General features: G+C 42.5%; 1 protein-coding gene across 3 annotated transcripts in view; it reads right to left on the bottom strand.

The window, feature by feature from the left end:
- Nucleotides 1–16,550, bottom strand: part of SRCIN1 (SRC kinase signaling inhibitor 1) — a 330,976-nt gene that overhangs the window by 245,065 nt on the left and 69,361 nt on the right. The gene's annotated exons all lie outside the window — the stretch shown is intronic.

The following is a 16,550-nucleotide window of genomic DNA, read 5'->3' as shown; positions in this document are numbered from 1 at the left end:
AAAATAAAAAAAATGCACATAAAGCACCCAAACTTAAAAGGGGCATTCCCATATTATAAAAGGATGGAATATAGTTTGGATATGCCATCACGTAAGGATTGGTGGGGGTCCGACCTCTGGGACCCCCACCAATCTGGAGAATAAAGCGCTGGGACCGCCTTCACTGTTTTTCCCTGGGGAACTGCAGTCAGGCCCCATTCAAGTGAATGCAGTCGGGTGACTAGGAGCGCCGCTGTGCAGAGCAAGCGTAGAAGGGAAAGCAGAGTGAAATCATTTCTGTAGCCCCTCCATTTTAAGGAATGGTAGAGGTTCCAGAGGTCAGACCCCACCAATCATAAAGTGATGGCATATCCTAGCGATATAGGACCATATAGGACATGCAGTGAGTTTCACGCAATGGACACTTGCTGTGTGAAAACACACGCATGTGTGAATAGCCCCATTGAAATCAATGGGGCAGTTTGCTGTGCGTAGTTTCAACACAGCACACGGACGAGGTTCACGCCGCCTGAATGATCCCTAAAGGATACTAAAAAAAGAAATATATATATATATATATATATATATATATACACACACATACACATACATACATACATACATACACACACACACACACACACACACACACACACACACACACACCGTTGAAAGAAAAAGTAAGTGAAGTATTTGGAATTACCTGGATTTCTGCGTTGATTACTAATACAATTTTGAGGACGAGGTCGCCCATTGAAGTGTATGAGTGTGTGAAAAACACGGACGGCACACAGACGACATCCATGTGCTGTCCGTGTTTCACGCCTCAGTTGCTGGGAAACGCAGAGAAAGAAATACGAAAGAAGAAAGAAGAAAGAAGTGCTTGCATGGATGTGAAAAACGCATGCCACACGTAAAGCACACTGATGGCACAAAGCCATGAAATCCAGGAAATATGCTCCGTTTTTGCACACGCAAAAGTGACACGCTCGTGAATGTAGCCTTAAGGGGGTTTTACAGTGGGTAATTATTGGGCAGACGAGCATCCGTAGAACGTTCGTTGACGATAATTGCCCTGTGTAAACAGAACGATCGGCAGATGAACGAGCAATACGACCAGCTCGATCATCTGCTGGTTGTATGGTTTTAAAAAAGTAAGAGATAATCGTTGTCGGCAGCACATCTCCCTGTGTAAACAAGGAGACGCACTGCCGAAATGATATTAATGTATGGGGAACAGCGATCGGAATAAAGACCGCTCGTCCCCATCCATAGCTCCGTTTGACAAACAAACAATTGTACTGTTATTGAGCCCACTGACTAAACATCCAGTGTACAGGGAGAAAAAGTAAGGGAACCCCTGACTTTATTAACCTGTAGGTCATGCCACAGCATCCTGATAATGTTAAGGTCCAGACTCGGCCATTCCAAGACACACATATTTTAAACCATTCTTTAGTTGTTTTATTGAGCACTTTTAGTCATGGACTGGTTGCATCACCGAACGTATTTTCAGTTTAAGGTCATGAACTGCTTCCCTTATATTTTCCTGTAAACATTTTTGATAAACCATTGAAATAATTGTCCCTTCAATGATCGCAAGGCATCCAGGCCACGAGGTAGCAAAGCAGCCCCAAACTGGGATACTCCCACCACCAAGCTTCACACCTGGGATGGGGTTTTGGTGTTGGTGTGAAATAATCTTTTTCCTCCAAACTATGTTGTGCATTCGTGCTAAAAGGGGCCACTTTGGTCTGATCCGTCCATGGACATTTACCCTGAAGCATTGTGGAACATACAGGTGGTCTCGGGCAAACTTGAGACGGGCTGCAATGTTTTCGTTTTTTTTTTTATTCTTTGTGGTGTTCTTCCATGAACACAATTCTGGTACAGCGTTTTTCTAAGGGTGCAGTCACACGTTGCAGATTTTGTTGCACAAGTTTCTGTGACTGAAAATCTATATAATTCATCTGAATGGGGCTTGTATTAATCCATCCAGCTGCTGCAGAAACCATTCCATTCACATGAATGGAACTGAAATTTCTGCAACAAAATCTGCATCGTGTGAATCCCCTCCCTAAGGGCTTGTCCAAACAAAACGGATTTGTGGCAAAAAATTTCCGCAGCATTCACACATCAACTAGCAGACAATCCACTGCGGAAAAACGGTGCCATTTCATGCAGTTTTTACTGCAGAAAATAGTACAGCTTTTGCTGCATTTCATTTGCTGCTTGTGTGATGGTGATATTTCTTCTTCTTCCTGTGATGTCATTTCCTCCTCCTGTAAGAAATTCGGCAACATTTCCGCAGCAAATTACGCAGTGCATTGTAGTTTGCTGCGGAATTGTGGTTCCTCATTGATTTCTATGGGGGGGAAAAAAAACGCAGAAAATCTGTCCACTTTCCGCAGCAATAATGGACATGCTGCGGAAATAAAATTACGCACCACAGATGAATTTATGGACGGAATTTTTACGCAGCGTTTGGATGACATTTGTTAAATCTCACCCTCATCCTAACAGTGGACACATTGACAGAGGATTTTGCAGTTTGTAGGGTCTTCAGTAGGTCTTTTGCAGTTACCCATGCACTCTTTCTAAACCTCAGGATTGCCCGTTGTGCTCTTGGAGCGATCTTAACAGCTTCCGGCTTCTTATCTGTAACTCCACATGAACATATCTCAGCATAGGAGGATATTAAAACAGGTTTTCAATTTTCTATGGATACTGTAGGGCCTTATGTATTTCTTTGTGTAGGTCTCCTTTAAGTGACATCAGCCCAGGGCACTCTCAGTCTTCCCCTGCTTGTCAGTCATAGCAATAACATAGAACTAGGACGAGAATCAGTTATTGAAGCTCCCCTGCTCCTGGACATGCACCAGCAGTATACGGAATGTCTCCCTAGTATACATTCTATGCAGTTATATCCATGTCTCTATAGGTAAATAGCACAGCGATACCGAAATGCTGTTATGGTCCTAATGTAGATACAGCTGCAGGAAGTTCCACGAATGACCTGAAATAGTAATACTGAAGAATACCTTTCACCTGCCGATTATTTGTATTTCTTTAGGAGCGGAGATTGAACTTTTCTACTATTAGGAGTTCCCTGGCCTTATACGCAGACAAACTCAATATCTGTTGGAAAGAGTCTATATATTAACGGTTAGGGTATGTTCGCACCGCTTATTTTCAGGCATATTTCAGAGCGTAAAACGCTTGTATTACGCACTAAAATACACTTGAAATATGCCTGCAAACAGTTTCCCATTGAGTACAATGGGAAATACACTGTGTAGTTCATATGAAGCGTATTTTTACGCTGCTGAATGAAAAAACCGCCTCATATAAAGTGGCGGCATGACACTTCGGGAGGCGTTTTTGGAGCCAATTTTCCATTGACGCTACAAAAAAAACACTTAGAAGGAACACCTGGTGGCCCATTCACCGGCTGCTTCTGTAAGATACGCGTCTACGAGGTCTCCATGGATTACGTTCCTTTCTTCTTCCTCCTATCTTACTGCTGTAACTTGAGTCCGAATATGCCCCTAATATGTGTATAGCGGTTTTTACTTTTTTCTGTTTTCGTTCATGATAATCCGGAACTGGAGTCCAGGCTCCACATGTTTTCCTCCTTCCCTTACCCTTCCATTCCCCTTCTCGGTGATTTTTCTATTCTTTCTCTTCGCCTGTCTAGGGTAATGTGCCTCTCCTCCTCTGATTGCGTTCATTGGCCTCATTGTACCTTATGTTGTATAGGAGTCCGAGTTGTTATTCTTATGTTTCGTACTTTGCAGTCCTCTTTTGTTTTTTAGGCTCATTAATGCTGCTGCTGTATAATGAATAATGTCCTTTGTGCTGGGATGTGATGCACACTTTTTTGCTTTGGGCTTATTTGTGGTTTTCCTTTAGTGTATGGAGGCATTCCCTCCACTGTGTTCTGTATCTGTGTGTATTGAAACTCAGTAAAAAATTTGAATATGAAAAAAAAAAAAACACTTAGTAATACACCTCAACATATACCTGCAAACGCCAAAAACTTTTTGAAAATTAGCTCCAAAAAGGGCCTGGGATTCAGAGGCTGTTTTTTTTTTTGTAAATTCTGTTTATATTAGAAATTTCTTTCAAAAAGTAACAAAAGGATTAATACAGAATCACTGTAACATTACAGAGCAGTAAAGTGTAAAACAAAACAGAACAAATAAGGGGAGAAAAAGGAAAGGGTAGGGGATTCCGCTTAATGATGATCTAGAAAGATTATCAGAAAAATACAGAGAGAGTATCTTTTCATGTTTCTATCTCAGGCAATGTTTTCTAGACAAAGATTAGATCCGTAGACAAAAAAAAACGACTGGCTCTGATTCTTGGAAAGTCAACCATTTTTTCCATATCTTGAGAAATTTATTCGTTTCTACATCTAATCCAACATCTTTTTTCAAAATTATAAATGATACAACTTTTTCTTGTACCGAATCTTTCATTGATTTTTCCATCCATAGGCGAGGAATAAGCAGTTTTGCAGCGTTTAATAAATGTAATGTAAGTTCAATGTTGATGTGACAATTTTGAGTGTCAAAAAGGTTCATGAGAATAAGATTAGGTGTAAATTTTATAGATGTTGAGTAAATAGTGTTTAGAATTTTATCTATAGCATTCCAGAATGGCTTAATTAAGAGGCAGTGTACCCATATGTGAGACAAGTTTATTAATTGGATTCAATTTGGGAGGCTTACAGGACGTATGGGAGAACTGCTTGGCTAAAATATGATGAGCAGTTTAGACAGCGGATGGTGGTACAGGCATCGTTGCTTTGGGGTCATAAGGACATAAGCCTATGGATGCACATTATGACTACTCCAAAAGGCAGCTGGCCAGGGGGGCAGGGTGGAAGTGTCTGGTTTGAGTAATCGGGCATCACCCGGCGGCTCTAGATCAGTGGGATCATCGGGGGTAATAAAACAGGGGTCTGCTGGCTCTATATCGACAGCACCTGTAAGTGGGGAACAAATTGTATCTATCGTCACGAGTGTGCCGGTTGTGGGGGCAGTAATCACCCAGTCTTACGATGTTTTAAGCATGCGCGGTGGTACAGCGAGGTCTGGGGATGGTGCTGCGAAAGGGGGAGAGCCCAGTGAATCTTGTCGCCATGATGCCTTGGCTAAAAGAGATACCCAAACAGTGAATTAAACTACGCTATTGGAGTGAGGTTTCGGGACGGTTTTAAAATTTAGTTTCCCCCGGGGGTAGGGGGGGGTTTATGGCAAACAATTTGCATTCAATGCAGGACCATCCTGCGGTGGTAAAGGAAAAGTTGGTGAAGGAGGTTAGGCTGGGAAGGATGTTGGGCCCTTTTGAGAATGTCCCTGTGCCAAACTTACGTGTCTCCCAGGTGTTTGTCGTTCTCAAACAGGAGGCGGGTAAGTCCCGGCTCATTCAATATTTGTCCTATCCGAAGGGTGCTTCGGTAAATAATGATGTTGATGAGTCTTTGACTCCTGTATCTTATACTTCGTTTGAGGAGGCAATGTGTTTGTTAAGGATGGCAGAAAAAGGGGAGCCGATGGCGAAGGTGGATGTGAAAGCTGCGTTTTGCTATTGCCGATACACCCGGAATCCATGCCCTTGCTGGGATGTTCATAGATGCCTCCCTATGGGATTCTCTATTCTTATGCGTACTTTGAGGCTTTCAGCACGTTTTTGGAATGGGTGATAAGGGTGCGGGCCGGCTCAGGAGCAGTCATCCATTATCTAGATTACTTCTTTTGTGTGGGTCCGGCTGCTCGTCCGACATGTGCCCTGTTATTGCAGATGATAATTGAGGTTTTTACAAATTTGGTGTTTAGCCGGAGAAAAAGCGGAGGGTCCGACCACTACTCTTTGTCTTTTGGGAATTGAACTCGATTCTCAGGCAATGGACTGTAGGTTACCCGATTCAAAGCTCAATGATTTGCGGGCATCGGTGCGGGAGACTCTGGTGAAGTAAAAAAAAAAAAATCACTCTGCGGTGCCTGCAATCCCTATTAGGCGAACTGAATTTTGCCTGTAGGATCATGCCAATAGGCCGAATTTTTGTAGGCGTTTGGCGCCAGTTACTGTGGGGCTTCTGCGTCCCCACAAATTTATCCACCTTGGACGTGAGCTCAAGGAAGATTTATGGGTTTGGGACACGTTTTTGACAAATTATAATGAAAAGACGTTGTGGATGGCAGCTGGCGTTTCGAATGCGGCGTTGCAATTGCACACAGATGCTTCAGGCTCAATTGGTTATGGGGCTTATTTTCAAGGAAGATGGAGTGTTGGTATATGGCCCTGGGAATGGAGGGAAGCTGGTTTGACAGGCAATTTGTGTTTTCGAAGCGGTTTCCGATTCTTGTGGCACTGGAGATCTAGGGAAATCTGTTGTCAAATCAGTCAGTCAAATCATCAGTTGTTTTTCACTGTCATAATATGGCGATGGTTGATGTTATAAATCATCTGTTGGCTAACCCTCCTCCTGTAATTACGGTGTTGCGTCGTTTGGTTCCTTTTTGTTTGCTGGCTCCAGTAGTGGAGCGGGATCCGGTTCCTTACCCCGACCATCTGTGGAGGGAAGTTTTGATCACATAATATGGTGGGCATAGTGCTCGCTGGTCCCAGCTACGTGGGCAGCATATACCAGTGTGTGGGTGAGATGGTTTCAACTGGAGGATTCCTGGCAGAATCGGTGTGGTCCTTTTGAAGGGATGTTTTGTTTTTTTATTGTCTCTTATGGACGGTGGGTATTCGGCTTCATCTTTTATCAAGTCAGTAGTGGCCCTTTAATTTTTTTGTTCAAACTGGTTGGGAGGGTTGATGTTACGAAAATGTTTTGATTAAAAAGGCGTTTCAAGGTTTTTCAGAAGGGGTCAGTAGGGCAAGACAAGCGGAGGACTGTATCGTTTACAGTGTTGAAAGGCCTTTTTGTCAGTTGGATTGGGTATGCCACTCGGATTATGAGCGTATTTTATTTAGACTTGCGTTTCCTTGCGCCTTTTATGCTGCTTTTCGGGTGGGGGAGTTAGTCAGTCACTCCAGACGAGTACAGGGTGGTATTCAGTTGAGAGATGTAGTGGTCTGTGTCACGAAGGGTTTGTGGACCCACTGGGCCATACCGCCGTGGCGGTAAGGCAACCGGCCAACAGGGAGCGGGTGATAGTATATAGTTCTTATAGGTACCTGTGGCAGCTCAGACAGCGGCAGGGCAGGCTCGGCTTGGACTAAGTAGCAGGCGGACGTCAGGCAATGTGAAGCAGGTCAGACGTGGATGCAGCACGACACAACTTTGGCATGGCTCCGTGCTAAACCAGGAAGGTATGGATTGCTAGGAACAGGAACTGGAAACAAGTATAGGTACAGGGACAGGGACTGGAACAGGAAACAACTAGGAGGCCATCACATAGACAAACTTAGGGAACACAACAACGCTCAGGCATAGAACTAGGGGGCTGGACCCCTCTTATAGTCCAGGGTACTCACGGGTCACAGTTCGTCCACGAGGTCCGGTGCGCACGCTGCCCCTTTAAGAGCGGGGATCCGGCAGAGGTGAGTGGATGCGAGCGCTGGCATCTCCTGAGGAGGAGGCTGGGGCCCAGCGCTTGCCGACTCGTGGCTGCGGCTGTCAGGGGGAGGTTGGAGCGGACAGCCTGCAGCCACGGACATTACAGTCTGTGAGGGAGTTTCTGGGAATTATGTTATACCATTCAAAATCAGATAAAAGGCAAGGGATTTGAAATTTGTTTGAGTGGTATTAGGGACGGGATGTTGTGTCCAGTGGGTTGTTTCTTGAAATTTATGGAAGTGCGTCCTCATGGTTTTCCTTTTTCCTGGTGCATTTGGATGGTCCGGCTTTGTCCAGATTTAAATTTATTACCATTTTCAAGAAATGTGTTCCAGGGTTAGGCCTTTCACATCTGGATTACAGCTCCCATTCTTTTCGCATTGGAGCTGCTCATAAAACTGCTCGTTTCGGTCTGGGCGTTGCATCAGTTAAGAGGATTGGTCGTTGGGATTCAGGTAGTTTCTGATCATATGTTCGGCCGCACTTCTTGGAGTGTTAATGGATTAGTCAGAGGGGCGTGTATGTCACGGGCAGTTGTTTAATAGTATTTCTCTTTCTTCCTTTCGCTTTATTTTCAAGTTCAGTGAAATGTGTGTTCTGGATTATTGCCCATTCTTATATTTATTGGGAAAAGATGCGGGCCCTCGTGCATCCAGATGGTAGGTACTTGTTTTGAACAGGAATGCAGTGGCTTTGCTTTGGTTTGGTGGCACGTTTTCTAACACGGAAACCACGCTAAAAAACGGCCAAAAATGCCTCCCACTGATTTTAATGGGAGGCGGAGGCGGTTTTTTTTCTCGCGAGCGGGAAAAAACGCTTGCGGGAAACAGAAGCGTCATGCTCTTTCTTCGGACATCAATGGGAGGCAGAGAAAGCGGTTTTCGCTGCTTTTTTTGCTCGCCTGCATATGCGTATGTGCCATGTACTTATGCAGCATAATGGTACGTTCACACATGGTGGATACGCTGCGTAAAAGCACACAGCGTATCCTTCCTGGTTGCTGAAGGGAGTTCCATTGCTGCATTTTTTCGGCTGGAATGTCTGCTGCGGAAAACTGCATGTAAGAAAAAAAAACAAAAAACATGGCGACGCATCCCTCTGCTGTCCTGAAACCTGGCCTCCTGGGATGACATTTCATCCCAGGAAGCCGACTTGGACGAAGAAGCACAGAATTCAGGATACAATAAAACATTTTCTGAATTGCAATTTTTGCGGCAGAATTCCTGCTTTTTCGCAGCAAAACAAAACAAAAAAAAATATAAAAATGTTAAAAAAAATCCCAATATCTATTTGTTTCGGGTTTTACCTCTCCCATTGAATTTAATGGGGGAAAGCCGCAACAAAAAGGCAGTGATTAAGCAAATGCAATTGACATGCTGCAGGTTAAAAGACCGCACCGCAGGTCAATTTCTGAGCAGTTTTTCCACTAATCATTTACGCAGAGTGTGGATGAGATTTGTTCAAATCTCATCCACTCTGCTGTTTCTGTATTATACTGCGGATTTACACTACGTGTGAACCCGGCCTTCGAATACGCTGCGGAAAAAAATCACAATGTATATCTTCCGGAAAAATATTCGGCCTCACAAGAACTGCAGAAATCTGTCTAAGTTGAGGAGTTTTTTCCCACAGGCACTTTGTATTTTTACACTGCTAAAATATGAGGCACATGCGCCATGTGCGAGTTGTTGTTTTCTGACTTTTGCTGTAAAGCAAATCTTGGCAGTTGCTATTGCAACAAGTCAGGCAAGATAGTTTCGGCAAAAACATGTAATGAAAATAGAATAAAAAATAAATAAAAATCCAAAAACAGGATTGAAACATTTATTAGATATTTTTAACTACAAAAAAATAGTTTCCCTTTAATGCAGCACAGAAATTTGGAGGATCACTGTACATAGTAAGGTTAGAGAGATTCACGGAAATCACACTAGGTTCCGAATCATCCCTGTCAACACGTACTGTTTATCTGGCCATAAAAGTCTGAAACGGTCAGTAAGAAAACTAGAACTTTATTTGTAGTTTTAAATTCAATATGTGAAATTAAATAAAAATATGTTTTTTTAAATGTAGGCGTATGTACAGTAAATAACACGAATATACATCTATATATACACACATACGCAAAAGGGGGTTTCCAGGATTTTCAATCCTTATAAAAGAGGCCATCGATGACCCTAAAAAATACTGGCAACTCTACCATCATGGATATTGGATCGGTAATAGAACAGCCTCCTCATCCATAAGGCCTGGTTCACATCTGCGTTGGCATTTCTGTTCTTCTCTGTCAGAGGAGCAGAACGAAAACACCGGAAGTGCAGATTCCGTTGCACAATGGACAACACCGGCGCCCGACAGATCCCACTGACTTTAATGGGTTTCGCCAGGTTGTTTGTAGTTTTAGCAGAAGTAGCGCAGCAAACTGCACTATTGTTTCCTCTATTTTCGGCCGGATTTGCACTATTGTTTCCTCTATTTTCGGCCGGATCTGTGACGGAGGCCTCCAATGCAGATGTGTACAAGGCCTTAGACAAGTGATACAATGTACTACAATTATCCTTGCACTAGAATAGCAAGATTTGAGTTGCAACTGTATACGCAGAGCATCCTTTCAATATATTTTCGACAGGAACATTTCTTACCATGCACTCAGATTTTATCATTAATAAAACCACAATAATTGAAAACCACAAAATATAGACTATTGCTTATTCTCTTAGTCGGAGCAGCTTCACTGGTGAAAAAACACGGGTAGAAAATATTGCTAACTTGTACACAGTGACTGGCACTTCCCGTGTGATAGATCTTTTTCTGCAGTCATACAGTATAATGTGCCATTTAATAGTCAGCCATAGTTTACTCACCCCCACCAGGTAATGATGATAGATCCGAAGTAGGGGGCCCGCTACTCGTAGAAATGCCTAATTCCTTACTAAAAAGTCAGACTGTCAGAAAGAAAAATAAGTGGCTTAGCAAACCAGGTTGCAAAGCGAAAACTACAGTACACCTGTAATTCTAGAAGAGATGGGGTGGGAGCAGGGAGGACACAGATCACATAACCGGCCAGGAAGAACATATGCTGCATGCAAATCTAGATACAAACACTTGAATTCATGGCGGGTTGGTAAGAAAGAAGTCTGATCCTCGGCTTTTATCCATTGCTGATTGCAGTTACAAAGCGCAGAAAAATACATAATATGCTCACGTCCTGCTCTCTGACAGGTAATCTGCAAAAACACAGCGGGATTATGGCGGTGCTGCGGGCATGGATGGCACTAGAGATTCAAGAAAATGATCCAGGTTAATTACCTCTGCCCTCAAGACCCTATTAATGGAAATTAATGTAAAAAGGACAGGGAAGAAAGAATGTAATTTTCCTTTTACTGGAAGACAATAAAAGTCCTATGAGACGTGGCAGATACTAACGTGCTTTATAGCCATCAGTTACTAACTGAATCCGAACTAAAAAAGGATTGACCTGAATGGGGAAATCATCGTGGACTTCATCAAATATTAAAAGGTGTTTTACTCGTCAAGCAAATATTCGGAGACAGCACATCCAATGTTTGTCACCAGTGATTGCGTAGCGATGTAGGGTTCACCACTTCACTCTATTTATAGAAAATCTGATTAATAACGCAGGCCGAGATGAGAAATGCGCGGCTTAGCTGCTGCAAATTAGTGTTTTTCCCTCTGTGCTGTCAGCACAGGCAAAATGATAATCCAGCTTTGGCTACAAATGTGAAGCTGTCTGGTGCCCAGGGATACACTGCCATCGAAACGGGGGTTACTTGGACCCACCAAAAGAGAGCCTATCCTCCATCTATATAGCACATTTACTTGAAATTCTATTGTAAACTTTACGGTCATTGTACACACAGAATATATCAATTATGTCAAATAAAGTTTTTGTGGATCAGGGCCAAAACCATTTAGAACTGTGGGCCTCCTCCCCCAGAAAGGAAAAAACACTCTTCACTTAAATTTTTTTTTTTATTGAATTCCTTCATTGAAAATAAGTCATCATCGAAAGAAAAGAAAAAGAAAAAAGCAACAAAAGTTTCCATCAGAGCAAACAAGGTGTCATACAACAACAATAAGGACCCACCCAACATCACATATTAACCAGCCGGTCCAACCAGCTAATACGGCAGCATTACTTAAGTCAGGAAACCTCAATAAACCAAACCGACTGTAGCGGCACCTGTAATCTAGCCGCATTCTTGATAAGAACTATCTATGCCCTCAAACGGTTTTCAACCCTTGAGGGCCAGTGTCCTCAACCAAACCCAACTGCATCCAAAAGTCACGCCATGGATAGAAAGAAAAAACACTCTTACTCACCGCTCCTCCGTTGTCTCGTTTGCAAGGGGAGCTCAGGATGCCACATCAGGCCCAGCCTGTGCCGCGGTACATACAACGTCCTGACACTGCCTGGCATCAGGACCTTGCATACAACGCAGCACAGAGTGCCTGATGTGGCAGCCTGAGGGGCTCCGGCTCCAGACCCCCTTCCCCTTGGGGCAAAGTTATCATCTGCGCCCGTGATCTTCACGCCACTGTCGTGGATCAACACAATAGATAGACCCTAGTGACAAGGAATTGGCTTCAGTCAGTTCCAAATGGCGTTGACTTCTGCTGGACTTTTGGGCCCATTATGGTGTCAAAGCCTAGGCCCACTGGAGGATTCTCTAGTACTCTGGTGGGCCAGTTTGACCCTGCCAACAGCTATAGCCGTTTTTTATGGGGTTTGTCAGGCAACACGTCCCTATAACCGTCTTTCTAAGGTTACTTAGGCCTTCAGCTCAGAGGCAAGCATATTTGGTAGTATTGAATTCATACTTTACCTCTTATGTCATATTATTAAGATCTGTGCAACAAATTTGGGTAAAAAAAAATCCGGTTTATAAAGACCAAAGAAAAGTAAAAATGTTGCGTAAAGCAATTCTATTCCAGCCGTCATTTTTATTGTTGCTATAGATAACATTTAATTTTCTTAGGTGTCAATTTTCAACAAATCATCATTCAAAATTCACGAATTTGGAAACTAAAATAAACGTTGCTGCATAAAAATACATTTGTAAAATACAAAAATTTTATTTTTCAAACCTGTGTGCTTTGTCAGACAGTTATGGAGTTGACGGCAAGATGGTTACAAAGCAAATCGCAATATTTTGCATGATTTTTTTTCCAGCAAAAACTTGGAACCATACAAAAAAAAATTATATATATAAAAGCTTCCTCTTTCGGTTTAGGATCCACTCCTGGTTTTGCCAATGTACACAGCTCACCCATAGAATCATAGCATGGCCTGGGGCCCAAACTGGCACAGATCGTGAAGTATAGTAAGGAACAGGCAAAATATTCCATATTAATAAAATTATTGATGGTCATTGAATATCTTTATATGTGATGACATCGGGCAGACCTACAGGAACATCATTCTTTTCCTACATAGCAATCCAATTTCCTCAAACCACCTACATGCACAATCCCATCTCCGTTTAACATCCTGGGAAAAACAGGCAAGTGTTAGCCATGCCAAAATGTATGATTTCACCAACAGGAATCCTGCTGCCATTGCCTAAAGCATCCCATATAAATCAACAACTCCACACTTTTTCCTGTGCCATTGTCACAGGACCAATTCCCATCAAGACGTGGCACCCGAGGGTTTCTCATGGAGACTTTTCCATGATGGCTGGCATAAGTACTCTTTTCAATGCTCCTCCGTCAGTGCCCAGCCCTTGTACATTATATATAAAAGGTATCTAGGTCACCAGATAGGAGGTTGCATAGGACAATGCATACTCCTGCTATTTTGGAGTCATTCATTTGGTGGCGTACATGTTTATTTGGTTTCTTCTACGATCTGTGACCATTTTTTTTTTTTTCTAACATTCAGCACCATCTGCCCGTTCTGCTATTTCTTATCAATGGATGTAGAACTATTTTAGAACAACGAGACTTTTGTGTCCTTGTTGACTTACCACCTTGTTTTTTCTTCTTTTAGGTTAGTGAACCATGACACCGGGAAGTTCAGCTCCACTGGTTAAAGTAAGCTCTATACCGAACATAATGACCGGTAAAACAGCAATTTTCACGTTAGCTTTCAGGTTTATTTTATGCTTCGTGTTTGGCCAACCAACCTATACTACGTCTCATCAACAGTAATGACAAATTGATAGTAAAATAACTCATTTTCGTGGACAAAGCAACTTATAACCCAATTACCTGAATTCCTTCGATGTTGGCAGAGCATCTGCCTTATTAAATGAGCCATTAAAATAACATTTTTAATTGGGTACAACACACACAATATATATATTTTTTAATTCTGATTAACATTTTATTTCAAGTTATTTAAAGATCATCAACACCCTATACCGCAGCACTGTAAACATTGGAAAAGATGTATCAAAATTTGTGCAAATGTAGACGGATGAAAGGTGGGTCTTGTGTGGATGCGGACCACAAACACATTGATTCTGCTGATTATTATCTTTATAGATTGTGTGTTTTATAAACTAAAAATGTAAAAAAATAAATATAAAAATTGGTGCAAAGGAAAAGTAGGAGTTACACATGGCAACCAATTAGGTCGCTGCTTTAATTTTCCAACGGGCCGATGACAAATGGGATGTTGACTCTGATTGGTTGCTACGGCAGGTACACTTTTGCACTAGTTTTAATACATCTACGGTTAATATTAATACCCAATGCCTCCTCATCTGTCACACGCAGAGCAGCCTCTTCTAGTCTGCAACATCATGACCACACAGAAAGAGCCGCAGGCACGCTGCTGGTGACAGGGAGCAGAAGAAGCGCCTCTATGTATGAATGACAGCCATTGCCCCGGAGAGGGTCTGTAGCTGACATGATATGTTGATTATTAGACACAGAATACTTCAAGTAAGTAGCCCCCTTGTTCTTGTGGATTGGATCCGCACCAATCACATTTTAATGGCATATCCTATTAACCCCTACACATTTTCACATATGAACCCTCTTATTTTTATTTAAGGTGGAATTTTCCTTTAAAACGGAGCAGCTCAGAAATCACATGTGCACCATCCATCTAATTATTCCATTTATCTTTCATGGTGCCAACATATTCCACAGCACTGTACACCAATCACTCAAATTTGTAGCATAAATAGGGTTCACAATCTAGTTTCCCTATCCGAGACATACAGGTACTATGGAAAAGCAGAAAACGTGGCACATAGTGTATACTGTTCTCATAACTCTGCGTTGTGCTGTTCCTCAGTTATTCCTCCTGAATTTTTATGAATAAATGAGCTATGAATGAAATGGGTGTTCCTATTCTTGTCAAAGGGGCGTGTCCCTGCAAAGTCTTCCACTGTCTGCACTGATTGGACAGTGTCAGAGTGAGTAGGGACACACCCCCCAAACTGGTAACACCCAGTTGTCAATTTATTCATAAATTTCTATTTCTAGGAGGAATAACAGAGGAACGGCACAATGCAGAGGTCTAAGAAGAGAATGGTTATTTAAAGGGGAATCCACAACTATGTCCGGAGAGGTGACAGTTCTTCTAGAACAATATGATGTGCAAATATATAAACATTATGCCCCATTGATTTCTCTAACCTCAATTATCAGAAATTGTTCTTGAATAGCACTATAAGGCGCTATCGGAGGAAGGTCAACGTTTTATTTTATACTGGCAGCAAGTAACTAACAGGATTGTTTACACATTGTATCAGGCAATACATACTGTTTATGTACATGTACAGTGTAATGTTTTCTTCAGCATGATCAATCCAGATTTACAGACACTGCCAGTTTGCCATACAGCCAGAGAGAGGCTGCTGAATATTGATCTGCGTCCAGGCAGAGAAAGGCAGTCAAGTGTGCTAAATCGAGATGCTATTTACACTCTCAGACTTTCTCATTCTCGCAGCTGAGCCGCACACATTGTATCCTCAGGAGGGAGGGTGGCATCTTCCCATGGATGGAGGAGCACTCTCCCTACAGGAACATTTTGAAGGGGTATTGTGAAGTGGCCGTGTTCATTCACATTGTTATAAGCTTGTCAGTTCCTCCTATGTAATACTTTTTTTTTGTATTAAAAGGCCTCCCATAGAATAAGGGAACCTAGAACAGAGGATAAAAAAAAAAGGCAAAAAAAAGGAATAAAAAAAAAATGTATGAAAACTAGTGCAAAAAAATAAAAGGAATATAATAACACGAGAGGTTTCTCCTGGCAACCGAACAAAAGGTCTGTTATTTTTTAAGCTGGCTAGAAAAATTCAAGTTAGAACTGGACTGGTCGTGTGATATGACCGTGAAAGTTGCACAATGGGCACACAAATACAAATGCAACTGGGTTAAGTGACGGTTGACAAACTTACGTGAATCATGGTCATGGTCATGTCTGGGATAGGGGTAGGAGGAGTAGGCAGCCACCTAGGAAACCATTAAAGGGGTTCTCCCACAAACATGTATTCCCTCTCTACAGGATAAGGGATTCAAGTGTGATCGCTGGGACCCCCCCCAATCGATGAGAACAGGAGACCAAAAGTCCCCCGAAGTGCTCCATGAGAATGGACCGTTGGTGGGCATGCTCGACCAGCGCTACATTCATTTCTGCCGGAGACTAGCAGTCCTATTGAAATGAATGGAGTGCTGGGCGAGCATGCGCATGCAGCACTTTTAGGAACTTTCGGTGGGACCCCCCAGCGATCACACATGTATCCCCTATCCTGTTCATAGGGGATACATATGTTTTGTGGGAGAACCCGTTTAAGGAGGGTGGGCTCAATGGATGGATTTAGAAAAACTAAAAAAAAAAACTTTAAAAAAAAACTCGTCTAAGGCCCTGTTCCCATTGAGTTTTTTGAAGGCAGAAAGAAATTCTGCCTCAGTATTCCTTTTTTTCCCCCCACGAGCAACCAAAAAGAAAAGAAAAACGACTCTGCAGCCCATTGGAATCAAAGGGGGGCAATTTCGGTCAATTTTTGGTGCAGAT

Source organism: Rhinoderma darwinii, chromosome 13, assembly GCF_050947455.1.
Source record: "Rhinoderma darwinii isolate aRhiDar2 chromosome 13, aRhiDar2.hap1, whole genome shotgun sequence".
Taxonomy (NCBI): domain Eukaryota; kingdom Metazoa; phylum Chordata; class Amphibia; order Anura; family Rhinodermatidae; genus Rhinoderma; species Rhinoderma darwinii.
The sequence above is the reverse complement of the archived record's forward strand: the minus strand, read 5'-3'. Positions and strand labels throughout refer to the sequence as shown.